Source organism: Xenopus laevis, chromosome 1L (genome assembly GCF_017654675.1).
Source record: "Xenopus laevis strain J_2021 chromosome 1L, Xenopus_laevis_v10.1, whole genome shotgun sequence".
NCBI classification, from domain to species: domain Eukaryota; kingdom Metazoa; phylum Chordata; class Amphibia; order Anura; family Pipidae; genus Xenopus; species Xenopus laevis.
The window spans coordinates 144,828,530-144,847,618 of record NC_054371.1 but is presented as its reverse complement, the minus strand read 5'-3'; positions in this window follow the sequence as shown (position 1 = coordinate 144,847,618).

Here is a 19,089-nt window from a genome sequence, read left to right as displayed (position 1 = left end):
TGGGTCAGGTAGCATGGGAACCCATGAAATACCTTCAAAATTGCAGGGAAAGTCCCTGATTCCCTGACCATGTGGACAGCCCCCTGTAGAGGCAGGCTCTATTTTCCCCACCTACCTGAGGAAAAAGATAATTTTTTCCGTCTGCCCTGGTTGTTCCATCTCCGGAGTGACGCCACTTCCCGTCTACAGTGATGCCACTTTTGGTTTCACAGTTTTTGGGATGGGAAAAATGTTAACCCCTTGCAGGTAGGTTTTGATAAGCGGGTCTGGGTTAGACACATGCTGATAGTACTTAGGGAAAGAAAACAATACGAGCCTCTCAGTAAATTAATAAAACATAAAGCATAAAAAATAGGCTAACATTTGTTGTGCCTGATGGGTCACTTACTCATAGGCTCTAGATGACAGACTGCCCAAATACTCAACTAAAGTCTTGTCTGACTGGTCTTCAGTGTGCATACAATGGTGCACAGCACAGGGATGGGCGGTTGGCCCAAACCGCAAAATCTCCTATGCACCTGGTACATCTAAGCTCAAGGGTGTGGCTGTGGCTAAATGCAGAGCTGTCAAGGCTGGGGCCAGTGGAACTAAATCTGGCCCTGAGCACTAGTAGAGCAGGCTTAAAATCTCTAGTGATGGGCGAATTTGCGGCGTTTCGCTTTGCCGAAAAATTTGCGAAACGGCGAAAAATTTGCGAAACGGCGCCGGCGTCTCGTTTTTGACGCCGGCGCCCGTTTTTGACGCCGGAGCCCGTTTTTTCGACGCCGGCGCCCGTTTTTGACGCCGGCAAATTTTTGCCGCGAATTTTCGCGGGCGTTTCGCAAATTTATTCGCTGGCGGCGAATCGCGCAAATTCGCCGCAAATTTGCGCCAGGCGAATAAATTCGCCCATCACTAACAATCTCCCCTCCTCTGCTCAGTACCTTCAGCCACACTTTCTCCTTAACCACTCCCCCTGCACTCACTACCAACTCAACCTGCTTTCTCTTTGAGAAGGCAGCATAGGTTTGTGCTTGGGGTCTTAGTGCCACTGTGCCCTAGGCATGTGCCATTTTTGCATACCCCTTGTTCCAACCCTGAGCAGCAGCATTCTGTAAATATTTGTAGGTAGCTCCAAAGGTATGAATGGAATCAGCTTTCACACTTGTTAAATCCCCATTTAAGTGCAGTTACCAAAATGTCACACAAGATTTTTCTATATTTACCTTCTCTTGGATATTTTTTCCTTGAAAAAATACAGGGTACAGGGTTCCTTATCCATTCAAACACATTGGTATGTGTTTGAGTGGAAATCAATGGAGTTGATGAGAATTTCCAGGTTTACTATTAAAGTCTATGGGAACCTTTTGACACTTCATAATTTAAGATACATAGGATAAATACAAATGGATGAAAAAAGGCAAAAATGTTCTGTAATTTTTCCACGAAAATAATTGTCAAATATTAATAAATCCTTCTGGTTGGTACCAAGTCTATAGTTTCATTAAATGTTAGCCCTTTTTTGTATGGTTAACTTTAAAAGATACCCCAAGCACAATTAAATGTTGGTTGAACAAGAATAGCACAGTATTTTTAGGGTATCTCAAGCGTTACGGTCTCTTGAAATGAAGACATTTTTTAGGTCTGCTTTAGAAAGTCATGTTCATATGATTGTATTGTGTTGCTTCAGTAACTCCAGAGCATTTATCCATGTAATAGCATGGCCTTCTGCTTCACTGATTGCAAAACCCTCATGCCTCAATGACTGCTTGATACGATCCGCTCAAAATATTGCACACTTTATTCTAGGTGTTTAAATATTTATAGAAAGAAATGTCAGTAAACTTTTTTTTTCCCGCTCTAAAAAATCATTTTGACTCCTATCATATTATAAACATAATAGTCCTACATAATTTAGACTAATGTTCTCAATCAATTATGGAGAGCACACATGTTTATATAGACCTGTATGAATTCAGATTCCTTAATAAACATCCATTGCTTGTTTATGAGAGAGATATGGGAACGAAGAACTTGTAAGAAACATGTAAACAAGTGAAAGGTAACTATTGCTATAATTTTTATATTAGAATGCCATATTTCACTATATGCTAGCTCCCTGCATGCAAATGCTATTTCCATTGAGCAGAAATGAACAATGTCCTGCATGGCATGGAGGGGAAACCAAATCATTGTTTAATCCCCCTGAGACACTGTCAAGGAATAGAGACCACCCATGCATACACCTATCAGACGAAAACTCAAATGCCCCCTTTGGTATCAATCTGTTGGTGTGTAGACGCATGGGAAAGACAAGAAGCAATCTATTACGGCACGACTCAGATCTTTCCATTTTATCTTGACATGAATTTGTTCTCGGATGCTGGTTTGTTTTCCTGCGGCCATCGCCTCTCGTTACTCTTTATGGTAATTGAAGCTGGGCTCAAAAGACCTCAGAGGCTTGTGTCTTCTCTTCACATGAATGACAATTCAGTGATAAACTTGAACTTAAATTTACTGAGGCGTAACTGAGGGTTCATTTGATAGCTAGCATTTTTCGGCAGCACTGCAGGGTTTCTGGGGCTCAGCATGAGTGAGATTGTTAATGTCCTGTGAAGGAAAACAATAACACATTTCATTAATGCATTCATGTGTGAAGCATCCATTAGTGCGGCTGGAGGTATTAATGACGTTATGCTTTAAACTGACATGTGTGGCATGACAGGAATTGCAAGGTCTGATGAGAACAGATGACAAGATAAGCAAATATTTGAATGGCTTCATTTGCCTGCAGGTCAAACGGTGGGTGTATGGTTCTGAAAATCCTGGGAGATAGTGCTTCTGGTTCAGGTTGAATTGAGCTATACAATGCAGAAAGATAACAGACCACAGGAAAATATTTATGAAGGCAGAAAAAAAAAGAAAAGAAATGTATAATGGTAATTATCAGCGATGGTGGCAGGCTGTTGTCAAGACACACAAAAAGGCCTTTGAGTGGTTATAAAGCAAGGTAGACAGGGAATTTGCCTGGTAATCCATTCTTGATAAAACCAATGGCATTAAACTTTTTAAAAATTAGATTTTTATATTTACATTATTAGACTTGATTCTGTGTCTGGTGTGAGTTGTAGTTCAAAATCAGTCTTGATTTCTTCCCCCTTTTTTGTATATTTCTTCCTAGCCTTCCCACACTTTGCCCCTAAGCTTACTTACATGTATACTCACACTTCAGTGCGTCTCCTGTCAGCACAGACAAAGCATGACACAACTAAAGCCAACAGCTTGCTGCATTTTTCTAACAGCTTACTAAATATTTATTTTTACTTGGGATCAGTCAATGCTGGTGGGAAACTGTTTGTTGACATTCACAACAGCCCATGCATTATAATCAGCATAGCGTTACTTTGAGCCAGGTAGCAGCGGCTTAGGGTTCTATACTACTTATCACGATCAAGGGCTGGCGGGAGCTGGGAAATGTAGTTCTACAACAACTGGACCAGAGAATGTTCTCGTTATTTTCTATTCCATGAATGGACAACATTATGTGGGTTATTTATCAAAGTCCAAATTTATCTCATTATTTCTATTAAAAAAGTCTGACCAACTCGGAACTGCCGATTGGACCTTATTTATCATAGAAAAAGCTTGCTAAAATCAGTTCGGGCAAAAAATCTTGCTAAAATCAGTTCGGGCAAAAAATCTGAAAAATCGTATTTTCCCACCAAAAGTCAGATTTTCCCACCAAAAAGTCAGATTTTCTCAGACCTTTGCCATTGACTTCTACAGGACCCCAGAAGCTTGGAGATGGCAGATTTTTGGATTCAGACTTTTTTCAGCCTCGGGGTATAATAAATTCTGAAAAAAATCAGATTTTTTTTTTTTGGTCAAAAAAATCCGAATTCTTTGTGATTTTTGTATTCAGAGTTTGATATATAACTCCCTTGGTGTCTTTTTTAAATCTATCCTAAATATAACAGATATGTTATTACATTAGTTTTAGGAAATTATTATTTCAGTCCAGTTCCCCAAAAGTCTCTGGATGTATGAGTGAATCACAAAGAAAGAGGGTTTGGATAGGACCACAAGATATTTTGTTGAAATTAAAGCAATCATCTAAACTGGCTGACCATTTTAGTCTAGTTTTAGTCCCTTTAGACCTTTTTTTACACTAACACTTGTGTATGTCGACAAGCATAAAAAAAAGGTTAACTGGATTCTTTTGAATTTTAATTTATAATATCTTTCAGAAGATCCAAAAGACATCTTTAACTTTCGTATGGAGTCAAAGCACTAAGCAAAGCCTCATACTCATTGTCCGACAAACCAACTCTTACCAGACAAATTCTTAGATTATATTTGTGGACCTTAAACCTAAAGAATGACAGCATTTATGTAAAGCTTAAAAATAAATTTTTACTTTTAAAATTTATGTTTGTTTGTCCCGCACATGCAAATAAATTCAGACATATAGGGGCACATTTACTAAGGGTCGAAGTGAATTCGAAGTGAATATTCGAATTTAAAAACTTTGAATTTCAAAGTCATTTTTGGGTACTTCGACCATCGAATAGGCCAAATTTGACTTCGATTCGAAAATGCTTTGACTATTTGACCATTCGATATTAAAAAGTACTGTCTCTTTAAAAAAAATTCAACTTCGACACTTCGCCACCTTAAACCTGCCGAATCGCTATGTTAGCCTATGGGGACCTCCTAGAACATATAGCCAACATTTGGCTAAGTTTTTAGAAGTTTTTAGAAGTCGGATCTGGATCTCAGAAGTTCAGCCAATCACAGGCTGCCACATGATACCCTGACCTAATCATATACAGTAGGTGTGTAGACATATGACCCTGTCTGTCTGTAAAAATAGTACCCCTAATGAAAATCGGTATCTACAACCTAATCATTCAAATTTCCTTTCACTTAATGTAAAAGGTATGTTCCCATGTGGACACTGCTCAAAATGTTGCTGGGTCAGAAAAGGGGGGAAGATTTCAGTTACCTGCAAATTCTCGGAAATTCAAGATAAACAACTTTTATAACTGCCAATCTAAATGTGGTGGTCTATCTGATTCAATGTACCTGTGAGCTAGTATATATAGGAAAAACCATCCGCCCATTAGCTAAAAGAATTGGGGAACATTGGAGTAACATTAGGGGAAAGAAAGGCTGGCTAAAAAGGAGAATCTGCCGAGTTCTATGAACACTGTAACTCCATAGGCATTGGCCCCTCTTACGGAGGGACTACCCGGATGTTCCAGAGGTCCGTGAACCCCCACTGTTATCATATAAACAGACAGACATATTAGAAAGTCTGTTAGTGCTTTTCAAGATAATGTGTAGAATTCACTATAGAAAGCCGAGGGATTTAAGTCTGTTCCTTCACAATGGAACAGGGGGTTGCCGGACAGGAGGCCCTGAGGCAGCAGCTCCCAGGGTTAGGAGGGTGGGCCCTGTGGCAGAAGCGCCGGTGGGCCCAGGGCCCCCAGTCTGACCCTGGATTCAGAAACCTTGTTTTGCTAAAAAGCGGAAAGACAAATGTATTCACAGGTATCTTCAAAACCCCTTATATAGGGGAAACCCCATATATACATATGCAGATATACTATATATTTAGCATACCTCTGTAAAAGAGAAACATGAGCAAAATGCATTTTTAAGTGCCTACACTGCATGACACTGAGTTCCAGCATTACACTCTGATCCTAAGGTGGGGGTGGAGAAATAGTTTCTGCCAGCATAGGTAGGCTATTATGGTTTCATTTTAATCTTTGAAACAGTGGCATAACTGATACCCCTTCAAAAAATGTTCGGAGGGGCCCGGTGCACAACACAGCCCCTTCCCACCTCTCTACCTGCTCCCTTCCCCTACAAGCCCTCTCCACCTGCCCAGACACCCGCTTTCTCTCTCCCCTTGCTTCCCAGATAGCGGCCAGGGAGGGGGGATTTCTCTTGAGCTATAAAGGAAGCAGATCCCAGTAACTATAAAGAGAGTGAACGTGGGGTCTGCTTCATCTATAGTCACAACCACTTCTCATGTATATCTGTGTTGGTGCCATAATTGAGTAATTACCTCTGTAGAAAACAATATTACGATTTGCAAATTGGGCTGATGTGTATGTGAATTCATGCCTTCTATTTCTTAAAACAAAAGCATTAGTAATGGATAAATGAAAGCTCTTAAAGTTAAGTCGACCAAGAAAGGCTAATCAATAGGTCAGCCAGGAATAGTAAGTCTGTAGGTAGCTTTATTTAGTGCAGAGACCTTGCTCTGCTAGAAAGCAGAAAGACAAATGTATCCCCAAGTGTCTTCAGAATCCATATATTAAGGAAACTCTATGTATGACTTGTGCATACCCCTGTACAAGAGAACATTCAACAAAGATCATTTTTGAGTGTTTTTGAAACCAGAGCCCTGTGTCTTCTGGCAATAGGACACACTATTGGAATATTTTCAACTCCTTATTTCTTTCTTACTTTTAACATTTGATAAGCATTCAATCTCACAAACAGGCATACTATGTGCTGTTAAGTTTTAACATATTTTATCTCAAGCCAACATGTAGCCCTTCATTTTTCAAACAACAGCTATTTTTATATTTTAGCATCTACCTCTGGATCATTGCTACTCATTGGTTAAATATAATTGAGCAATTGGAGTTTGAAGGACAGCATGAGTATGCATAATCTACTGTGATGTTCCCAAGTTGTTTCTCAGGTCATTCTTTTTATGCAATTCACCTGGCTTGCTATTTCTGCTATGCATACAGGATCAATGCCAAATGTGGAAATGTTTTTTTGTGAAAGTAAATACACAAATAATAACAACTCTGATGTTTGCCAAGGCACACTGTCCTATCTTTGTTATGAGCACCAGAGGACTACAGCTTCAGAGTGCATGCTAAACTGATAAACCATGTTAGATTCTATGCACGTTTGCACAATTACTTAAAATACAATTAAAAGTTGTACAAATGCAAAAGGTTGTCAGGGGTAGAAATAGTTGATTTTGTGTAATAAGTGTTATTTTGGTTCCAGTCACTAGATGGTGATGTTAAGTAGGCAATTCTCCTGGGGAGGTTCTAGAGCAGGTTCTCTTCTGTGGCACCTGGAGTGAAAGTCCCTAGAGAGGCTATATAAGGGGAAGAGCAGTGGGCCACTTTCTCTTTGGCTGACATGAGAGGACGATAGTGAATGACGTTAGGGTCATTAGGGAAATTCACAGATTATCAGTGTTCTGCATGACGAGTCCCCTTTTAAATGACTGATATATTACTTTCTGAATAAGTCTTCCCATATGAAGCTTAGAAAAGAATCTCCAATATTTCTAATGGCTTCTAAACCCAAAAGAAAATATATGCTGTTGTGGGCACCACCTACAACTCCATCTTGTTTTTCTTTCCATCATTGGGTTCTTGAAAAGTTCAGGTGTAATCAGGGCCTTCTGTTGCAGTAAGGAGCACCATCTGCTGAAGCATTCTGTAAGGAATGTATTGTCTCCCTGGAGATAGCTTAGAATTCAAGGCACAAAGAAGAATGGCATATAAGCAAAAGAAGACAAGTGAAGCTGTAAAGGATGTGCTGTGCTTAAAATATTCAATATGCTTCTTTATTGATGATAATCCTCTAATGCTCCTTTAATACTTTTAGAGCCTAGCAGGGATTTCCAATAAATCAATTGTTTACTACTGTATTTACATTTGTCAACAAAGACTACAAAGTCTGTTTAGAACTTCAGAAGCCCTTTGTGTAAAAGTGGGGGCTTGTGCAACATAGCAAGGCTTGAGCCGCAGCTGAGATTGACAATGTTGTTGAACTACAATTTATACTATCAATGCTTTCTGCTGCTGGTGGGATTCTGGGAGCTGAGGGTCAGAAACAGGCCACATTAATAAACTGGACGGACTTTTTTAACCACTTCAAATTAAGCCTGACTTTCATTTGCAGGTTAGTCAAATAAGGAGAAGAAAGGATTATGGACCAGTTCCTGCAGAAACAATAAAGTAGGGACATATTTATTAACATCGAGACGAACATCACTGACGTTGTCCATAGTGATGGTGATGTTGCCCATAACAACCAATGACAGTATTAAGAAAATGCCACCACTGGGAATACACCCACCTATAAGCTCATTGAGCACTGCGTGTATATTCCCAGTCCTGAAGACTTATTCAAAAAAGAAAAACTTGCAAAAACATGTTACAACATCAAGGAGTAAATATTAAAAAATGTATGTGGAACCTCAATTTTACATACCAATTTTTTAAGTTTCCCCGTTCTTTACATTTTTGTGGTTCAACCAATAGATAAGGCATAATGCATTTCCCTAGTTTTACATTTTCACAGATTTTACAATGTTTTTTTCTGCTCTCCTAAAAAACATAAAACGGGGGGCAATATATTATAAACCACCTTGATACATATAGTAGATATACAATATGTATAATGGTGGTAAGAAATGCTTTGATACTTGATAAATTGTGCAAAATTCCTTTGAGCCCTACAGTTTGTATCAGGATGATAATATTTTACAGTCTGTTCTTGCTTCATGGCATGATGTTGTTGCTTTGTTTTGCTTGTAGTCTCTGTGTCCTTATACATTTACCTGAGTTATTTCTATTGCCTCCCTTTGCAACATAGTGGTTCTCAAGCAGATGGCAAAGACAGTTTTACTGTGTGATGCAGGGATGCTATGAATTAACTATCAAGCTGAGACAAGATGGTGCACTGACTGTAAGTATAAATTACTATGACAGATTTTCCTGCTCAAGTATAATCAGTGTCTGATAACACAGAAATATAAACCTGATACCCAGTGAAAAGGTATTTTCTTGGCATCCCTTTTTTTTTAAATTTGCTTTTAATTTGTAAATGATCTCTATTTCCCTTGGCAGTCTATTTAATGTATACATATTATATAACTATTTTTTTCCTCTATCAGTGCCATTTTCATAATATCAAATAAATAAATATCAAATTCAAATTGTTACTTGTCCAATCTATTTTGACCATGCCAAATAGGCTAATCTGTCTAATGTTATAAATACACTATAAATGCTATAACCTATTTTTTTGCTATTTATTGTATAATTCAATTAACAATTGATACACAGATAAGGAGGCCACCTTATATCTCTTCTAGTACTAATATGAGCAATCCCTACATTTATTTATTATTATTATTATAGCAGGAGATACTGGTACCCACATATATATAGATGGGTCCCTCCTTTTGAAAAAGCTTGCAAAAGATAACTTGCCATATATATTCAAATAGCCTATCAACACAACCACCCACTTGGCTTTAAATCCCTCCCTATCATCTATAGGATCTGCTGTCTTTACCGTTATGCCCATGGATCAGACCTTTCAAACCCTGTACATTGTCAGACATATCACATCCTTTCTCCTCTTCTGATCATCAAAGTAGTTTAGTGGTATTTGAGTGACTAGTAGTGATGGGCGAATTTATTCTCCAGGTGCGAATTTGCGGCGAATTTGCGCGTTTTTTTTTAAAAAAAAAACGGACGCCGGCGTCAAAAACGGGCGCCGGCGTCAAAAACAGGTGCCGGCGTCGGAAAAACGGGACGCTTGTACATTGTCAGACATATCACATCCTTTCTCCTCTTCTGATCATCAAAGTAGTTTAGTGGTATTTGAGTGACTAGTAGTGATGGGCGAATTTATTCTCCAGGCGCGAATTTGCGCGGTTTTTTTTTTTCGAAAAAACGGACGCCGGCGTCAAAAACGGGACGCCGGCGCCGTTTTGCGAATTCGCCCATCACTATTGACTAGTTCTTGAAATACTCTAAGATTTCTTCACTGTATTTCTCCAGAATTCCTACTCTCTAACATTTCTAAGGGAATGGGGGCCCCTGAGGTGGCAAGCCTAGTAGCCGAACACCCCAGTCCAATGCTGGTGCCTAAAAACTGCTGCGACCTGACAATATTTTATAACAAAATCAACCAATATTTCATTATAATAATTGTAACCTTGAAGATCTTGAAATAAGATACCTTTACAATTTTTTTCAATAGAGTTATTGAGTAGACCTAGCCATAGAACTTGCCATTGATAGAGGACATCCTTCTCAAAGTTTTTAATTTCACTGAAGCTTACAAAGTTACATAGACTTATATTGCGTCAAACAGATTTACAGTACACGGTATTCTAAATGACCTCTCCATGCCACTCAGGCAATGTCTTTTCTTTCATGTAGACTTATGAATAATAATTTACCCTTTCTAGCAATTACATTTTTTCTTTAACTTATCATTTCTAAAATAAAAATGTGTTCTGAAGGCACACGTCTTTCTTTCTTGTCTTGTACTTTGTTGATATGGGGTTTATCCAAGAGATCCTCTATAGTTTTTAATCTGCAAAACCTTACTCATCACTTGTAATATTTCAAACAACATAATTTATGTACATGTATAGGATCTGTTATCCAGAATGCTCGGAACCTGGGGTTTTCCGTAATTAGGCACTTCATATTTTAAGATTACTAGAAAATCATTAAATGTAAACATTAAATAAACCCAATAGGCTGCTTTTGCTTGGATCGAGTACAAGGTACTGTTTTATTATTACAGAGAAATTTTTTTGGATTATTTGGATAAAATGGAGTCTATGGGAGACAGCCTTTCCATAATTCGGAGCTTTCTGGATAACGGGTTTCCGGATTACAGATCCCATACCTGCACTACTTTCTCTGCTTGGTAATATTGGTCTCTGGCCATGTTGTGGTTACACGTTTGCTAAAATTCATTACAGAAAGCTTAAACCTTCATGCAATACCTATAAAATGTTTACTCGGTGGAAGAGAGTACAGATACTTTGTACCTATGTGCTCTACAGAATTTTACAATATAACAGAACATCTTAAAATACTAATAATCTTCACTGCGTTCAACCTTCTCAACTTTCTTGCTTAGGAGACCTATAGGAAATCATTGCAGCTATATGATTTATTAGCTGGGATGTTTGGGACATGGGGCTTTTTGCAGAAGGGTCTTTCCATAATTTACTATGACTTAACTACTAAAAATATAGATTTATGCTGGTTAAGCCAACATAAAGTATGAGGTGCTTTTTATTACAGAGAAAAAAGAATTTTATGGCAAGCCAAATTACTGTATTTAAAAGATTTCTGAATAACAAGTTTCTGAAATAATAGATTTCACACTCATTTCTGGGTATGCTAAATATATCTGACCTATAACTAAGCAGCCTTGAAAATGCTATTTTAATTGATTGCCCATTAAGCTACTGCATAGTAGAGTTCCATACACATAGGGGACAAGTACAATAAAATTGCACTTGGTCTGATCTCAATATACTGGGTACGTACCTGTGTAACTATTAGGTGGTGGTAGTTCTAGCCTTTTTCTCTCTTTTTCCTATTAACTATTTTTATAGCATTCTTAGGATGCAACAATATACTATGGGGCACATTTCTAGCTTGAACAAAGACAGAGGGAGGTTTTCTAAACTAACATCTCTCCCTGAACACCTCTGGCCATGCTGCCTCAAAGCTTTATCCTATACAAGATGTTGCTCTGAGCCATTGTGTAGTCAGAGTGCAAGCAAGTGCTCTTGAGTCTTTCTGGATGTCAATACTGTCCTCATCTGCTATGTGTTATGTTTTGGTAGCTGAGAATGGGTGTGATGTAATAGTGCTTTATTCATAGTTTCCTACAGCCATTACACTTCAGCAGGAACTTCAACTCTAACACTTTTAGCAGTATAGAAAGTACTATGTATGCACAGTATAAATCTTGTATACAGTGATACCTACAGGTCATTCATGCAAACACCACATATTCCCCCTGCAGTAGAAAAGCATTTTTTGTAAGTAGGGAAAACGTAATAAGCAACAACAGTAAATGAAAAGCAAAGTTATGCATTCCTTACATGACATAGTACTTGATTCATACAGGTTGTTTTTGGATTCTCTCAGTATAACATCATTTTCTTCAGACCTATTGCTGGTAATATCAGTAGAAGAAAAAGTCCTTCATCAAATGGAGCTTCTCCAAAGTCATTCCTTACAGGAGCAAGATCACTGGCATTCCATATGCATCAAACAGATAGTTGATATGTGTATGGTCTTCGTGGTGTCTCACTTCAAGTAATGCAGTAAATTTGGATTTTCCATGTTTCAGTAATCCTGGTTTCTTAACTCTGACTAGAGATCCAGGCTGAAAGTGCACTTCTCTTGCAACATGTTTTCCATCAGTATAAGCCTTACATTTGGCTTGTTAACATTTAACAATGTCAGTTGTGGATGATTTTGTAGGCACAGTATTTTGTGGAAGTTTTCTGTCTGTGTAGTTAAAGGGCTGTTATCCGTGGACAAGGTAAATTCTCTACCCCATAGGAAGGTTCTCCATTTTCCTGTTGCCCAAACACATGCTAGAGCTTCTTTTTCAACAATTGAATACTTTTGGTCTGTCTCTGTAAGTGTTCTAGATGCAAATGCAACAGTTTTTTTCTATGTGATCTGCATGGTTCTGTGTAAGAACTGCACCAATGCCATAGTCTGAAGCATCTGTAGTAACCATAGTAGGTAGTGCAGGATCAAATAAAGCTAGTGCTGGACTGTTCACAGTTAACTGTTTCACTGTTTCAAAAGCTATGTTGAGCAGTCTCTGACCAAACAAGATTTGTCCACGTAGTAGCGCACTAAGTGGTTCCACAACTGAAGTATAGTTTGGAATAAACTTAAAATACCATGAAGTAAGACCTAAGAAAGCTCATAATGTCTGGAAATCATGAGTAGGTGCTTGTGTAACATCGTTAACATGGTCAGGGCCAGACAGTAGACCATCTTGTGCAATTATATGACCCAGAAATCACAGCTGAGTTTGTGTAAAGTGACATTTTGAAAGGTTCTGTTTCAATCCTGCAGAATCAATGCATTGCAGAACAGTTTTGAGGTACTTGTCACGAAGATCCATAGTGGGGGCATAGACAATTATATCATCCAATTAGCACTGTACACAAGGTATGTCATGGAATATAGAAGCCATCAGTCTTTGGAAACAACTAGGTGCTGAAGCTAGCCCAGGTACACGCTTGAACCAAAACAAACCATCATGGGTGATGAATGCAGTGAGGTCTCTGACCTCAATTTCTGACATACTAGTCACAATTTAACTTTGTGTACAAAGTTCTTTGCACAGCTCAGTGAAGTGCTGCTTTATCGTGAGATTTTGGACACTGGATGTGTAGTAGGTATACTGCTGCAGTAATGAGACCATTAACTAATGCTGCAAAGAGATCCCTTCCAGGTATACAGCTGTACCTTTATTTACAATGTAAAAGTCACATTTTGATGTATTTGATTCAACTTTTACTGTCCCTGGCAAGCAACCAAGCACAGGAATTAGATTAGATTAATAGTAACTAAAGTAACTGACCAGTCTCAGTGCAGGTGCAACAAGCAGTTCTTTTGCAAAGTATTTCCACTAAATATTCTCTGGTAGTATATAAACAGCTAAACCTGTATCGGGCATCAGGTTAATGGAGTGTCCCTTGTCAGCAGAAGTAGTAATGACTCTCAAACTGCATATAAGCTTGTCTGGAATGACTGTACCAGCTTTATCTACACTTAAGTAACATTTGGAGCAATGACTTCTTGAACATCTTTAACATAGCTACGATAGATCTTAGCAAAATGCCCAATTTTTTTTGCATTTGTGGCACTGTACACCTTTTGCAGGACGTGTAGCATAAATTGCAGTGTGTTGTGTTGACCCACACCGGAGGCAGTATTTTTTTATTTTTATTTGCTGCACTGTTTTGCAGTGTAGGTGAATCCCTTCTCTTAGCACTGTATTTTGCCTGTGACTTTGCATTATTAGGCCACAGTGCTGAATTCACAGTCTGTACATTCCCAGCAGTTCCCTGACTGAGAGTTTTAGCTTTGCCACTGCTGCTTCAATTTAACTAGCAACTGTAATAGCCTTTGCAAGGGTTAAATCCTGCTCTAGGAGCAGTCTCTATCTATTGCATGGTGAGTTTATTTTTTCCACTATTTGGTTTCTTAGCATTTTATCCAAACTCACCAAACTCACAGGTAACAAACCAACTCTCTTGTAACCCATGCTCTACTGGAGTAGCTAGGGGTGGTCAAAATAGCATTACAATTAACTTCTTGTCTCATTATCAGTTTGCTTTCAGTTGGCCAGGCCCAACCAGAAAGCATTTGTGCCCTTTTATAGAGAGCAAGAAAAAAATCAGAATAAGAATAAGGTCACAGATACTGGGTGGCAATAATGCATTGCTTATGTTGATGCACCAGTGCAGTATTCTCTGGACTGACACTGCTTTGCTCTGTTTATGTGCATTAGTTTGAGCACCCAAGTCAAATCATTTGGCTGATCAAGTGTGTGTGTGTGTGTGAATGTGTGTGTAACACTAATTTGGGCTATCCAGACCCAAAGGATTTAATGTCCAGCTAGTTGTTAGAGTATGGGTTACATGTGACTCAAACACTGCAGGCTAGGGCCTTCGCTAAAAGGAAGATTTCAGGAATGGTGTAGTGCAACCACAACTCTCAGCCTACTGTGCAACAAACCATGAAAGAATGGGCGCCAGCAGGTTCTTGCAGTATAACAAAATAACTTTTATTTGTCTGAGACAAATGATCCACAGGTTTACTTACAGTGGTACAGAGGCATATGGTAATATACAGGCACACCTGCTCGCACAGAGCTCCCAAGGTAGATACCGTATATATATATATATATATATATATATATATATATATATATATATATATATATATATATATATAGAAAAAATAAAAACTGACACAGCACTCCAAGTTTTGTATGCAAAAAAAGATATATATTGTAGAAAAACATACCAAAGCCCATAGGGCGACGTTTCGGGGTATACAAACCCCTTTCTCAAGCCAAGGGCAGCATTCAAGTAACAAGCATTGGTTTACACCTATTTATACAAGGTAACACAGGAAGTTACATATGGAACATGACATCATTAACGATCCTCACACATTAACCCCTTAATTGCTTAATGTTATCCATGCAGGCATATAACAACTCAGCGTTAGTCCACTGCATATCCAAATCCAGCTAAAAAGAAACAAAACAAAGAATAAAAAACAGAAATGAGACCAATGTTTATCCCATCATAGAAATACATATAGGTCATAGTCTCTATTAAGCCCATTTGGGGCCAATGTGTTTAATTGGTGTATCCACCATACCTCTCTTTTCCTCAGCAATAGCTCTCTATCACCCCCCCGTCTGGGGGAGGGTACACATTCCAGAACCATATATTTCAAATCTGTATCCTTGTGTCCTTTCTCCACATAATGCTTAGAGACTGGCAGCTTCACATTGCCCTTCCTAATTGTAGATCTGTGTTGGGATATACGTGTTTTTATTTGTAATGTGGTCTCCCCCACATAGAGGAGACCACATGGACAAATTAACACATAAACAGCAAATTTAGTCAAACACGTATAGTACCCCCTTAGAGTATATTTACGACCCGTGGTCGGATGCTCAAATATTGTACCCTTATGTACACAACAACATTGGGAACATGTTAAACAAGGGAACATCCCCCGCGATTTTGTACCCATATATGTTTGTGTCAAAACCTGATTTTCTTTCGTATCAGAATGAACCAACTGACTACCTAACGTTCTCCCCCTTCTATATGACACTAATGGGGGTCGTCCAAATTCTTGAATTTCAGGATATGAGGATTGAAGAATCCCCCAATGTTTACGGAGAATGTTAGTCACCATATTACTACGATCATTATAATGAGTGACAAATGGTATAGACTGTTCTTTATCCTTACGATGAACCTTAGTTTTCCTTGCCCTAGCTTGGGCCCTATCCAGGACATATTTCGGGTACCCACGTACAAGAAACTTATTATACATGTCATTTGACTGTTGATCACGTCTATTTGGCTGGCTAACTAGCCTCTCTTTTTATATATATATATATATATATATATATATATATATATATATATATATATATATATATATACAAAGAAGAAGTAGTAACAGCACTCACGCTTTACCGCAAGTTCAGCGGTGCACGTCCCTTGGGGATTCTGGTCGGTCCTCCACAATATAGAAAACGTAATGACGGACAGCACTCGCTTGTAATGCTCAAAAGGTATCTTTATATTTGATATAAAGATACCTTTTGAGCATTACAAGCGAGTGCTGTCCGTCATTACGTTTTCTATATATATATATATATATATATATATATATATATATATATATATATAGGCACACACATACTACATAGCCAGCCAACACAGAACTGGCAGGCTCACAAAGAGCTCATAGATAGAGGCAGAATATAGAGAGGCACATAACTCACATAGAGCTTCAGAGTTAGAGGCAGGTGCATTCCCTGAGGCTGTAGTCAAGGCAGTACAGTTTACCTCCAGGCAGAAATACCTCATGTGGTCTGGATCTCACCCAGTGGAGTGGTCAGGTAGGAGAACCTAAAGCCTGACACCCTATCCACTGTGGTCCCTTCACTGTAGGCAAATCTTACAACCTGGGAAGCTACTCACGGCTATACCTCCTTGATGGAGCACAAAGCTGCTCTTTCTCTTTTACCTCTCTGCCTTACTCTCCTAGACAGTCTATAACATTATATTCCTGCCACTTACTAGCCTCATTCACTGGGTCCCTGCTCCCGACTCATCTGTCAAGAGCACATGGCTTTTCTGGGAATTGCTGTACCCAGGCCCCCTGGGCACACCCTGCTGAATCAGCAACCAGCAGCCAAAGAGGAAGATCCATCCCTTCTCACTCACTATACCAGAGTGTGACAGGTCGTGGTCACAGCACCTCCTGGCCAATAATATCACTGTGCAGATTATTAAACTAGATACATGAGCATCTGCCCAGCAACTCGGAAGATCAGGAAGTTAGGGACTAAAAGCCATAGAGTCATTAACCCTATGGGTCCCTACGTATATATATATATATATATATATATATATATATATATATATATATATATATATATATATATATATATATATATATTGTAACAAAAAAACCGCACTCACAGGACTTCAAAAGAAAGCCGCAAAGGCTGTGATTTATTGATCCGACGTTTCGGCTACAACTCTAGCCGTCCTCAGGAAGAAACAAAACCTTACAGAAGTGTGGTCATATTTATAGTGAAGGGTTGGCGCCAAAAAAGGGAGCCTGTGACATCATCAACACGGGCCCACCGTTACCAAGAGTCATGTGAAAGAGTTTCAAATACATTTAGTGAACCCCATAGTGCCTGGACCAAAATGGGCCAATATATACACGTGATGCTAGTGGGTGATCCCTCCGATCGTGATGAGAAAAGAATTCATAAAATTAAAACCGCGATCGCCTAATGACAGGCGTCGCGCTCAAAATGACTTACCCCCAGTTCGCAGTCACAGCCCCACCGCGCCCTTCGATACCGTTCTATTCCTTCATGCAGTTACCTCCACTGTCATGGAAAGAAAGGGACATCCGCATCTGATTGCTCAGTAAGCGCACCCCAGCACCTGACACACTGCGATGCACCAGTCTTCCACGCGCTGCCGGAGCTCCTCTGTGGCTCCTCCCCTCTGTCTGCCGATTGGAGGAGGCCACCACACCCACACACTAAGCTCCAATCGCGTCAAGAGGCACGGCCTCATTGTGTCCAACACAGCCAACCTATAAGGTGTCAGCCCCTAACTCAATGCCAGGGATTGCACCTGTCAGAAATGGCCGGGTTCTTCTTCTCACGGGCACTTTGGCCCAACTGTCGCTTGGGAACCATAACAAGTGTTCAGTGGGTGCGGGCTCGGTCATTTCAAATGCGTCTCTCTTACCCTTATTAATCCAGAGTGTCAGTGCCAGGGTTGCCATTCTACCCTTCATGGGGTAATCCCTTAGACACGTGGGTATCCTGCTCAGGGTTGTCGGGGGCGGAGCTGTTCCTCCCGCTCGGGGGGTATCCTCCAACGGTCTGGAAGAAAAAAAACAGAAAAACAAACTTATCTGGGTCACAAAATCAGCATATTCCTATTCCTGTATCATAAACAGTGACCGAGACTCCAAGAGCAAAACAAGAGGGCCACAATACACTGCCTCTATTAACCCTAAAACTAGGGAGGTCAACCGAATCCTCCAGCCATCCCCTCTGTCTCAATCTAATAAAATGGGGACATGGGCAGAGTCTCATTTAGTCCTTTGGGTGCCAACGTGTCCAACTTATAGATCCACATCGACTCTTTCTGCACAAGTAAAAGGTCACGATTGCCACCCCTCGGGGGAACCGGGATGTGGTCTATGATCGTGTGTCTGAATTGGGGGAGTGAATGTCTGCATTTTAACCAGTGTTTAGCAACTGGTTGTTCCGCCTTCCCAGTCGACAGGGCCATTCTGATTGCGCTCCTATGATTATTCATCCTTTCTCTGTATGTAGTGGATGTCTTGCCAACATAGTGGAGCCCACACGGGCACCAGGCCATATAGACCACATGATCAGTGGTGCATGTCACCCTGTGTCTGATGGCAAACTTGGCCCCTGTCCTAGGATGTTTAAAATCCGTGCCCTGTTGCATGCTGCTGCACGTGAGGCATCCGGCACATTTAAAGCAGCCCTTATTAAGGGGTCTGTCAAGCCAATTGTCCTTCCAGACAGTATCGGGCACAAGATTCTTGACCACCAAAAGGTCACCCAAATTACGTCCCCTCCTGTAGGCCACCAATGTTTTTTTCTTACCAAAGAAAGGATACCCGGGGTCTGATTTAATGATCTCCCACCTGTTTGTCAAAGCCTCTCGGATCGAAGGGCTCCTCGCTGTCCAGTTAGTGGTAAAGATCGCCTCTGGTTCCTCCCGATAGGGCACCTCTTGTTGTTGTAGTAGTGTAGTTTGGGAGGTACGTTTCGCTCTCTCCATTTGTTCCTGTATTTGGCTCTCAGAGTATCCTCTGGCTAAGAACTGTTCTGACAAAGTCACTAATTGAGATTCAGCAAGCTCCCGGTCCGAATTGTTCCGAATCACCCTCAGGCACTGGGAATAAAGGACCCCTCGGGACATATGGGTAGGAT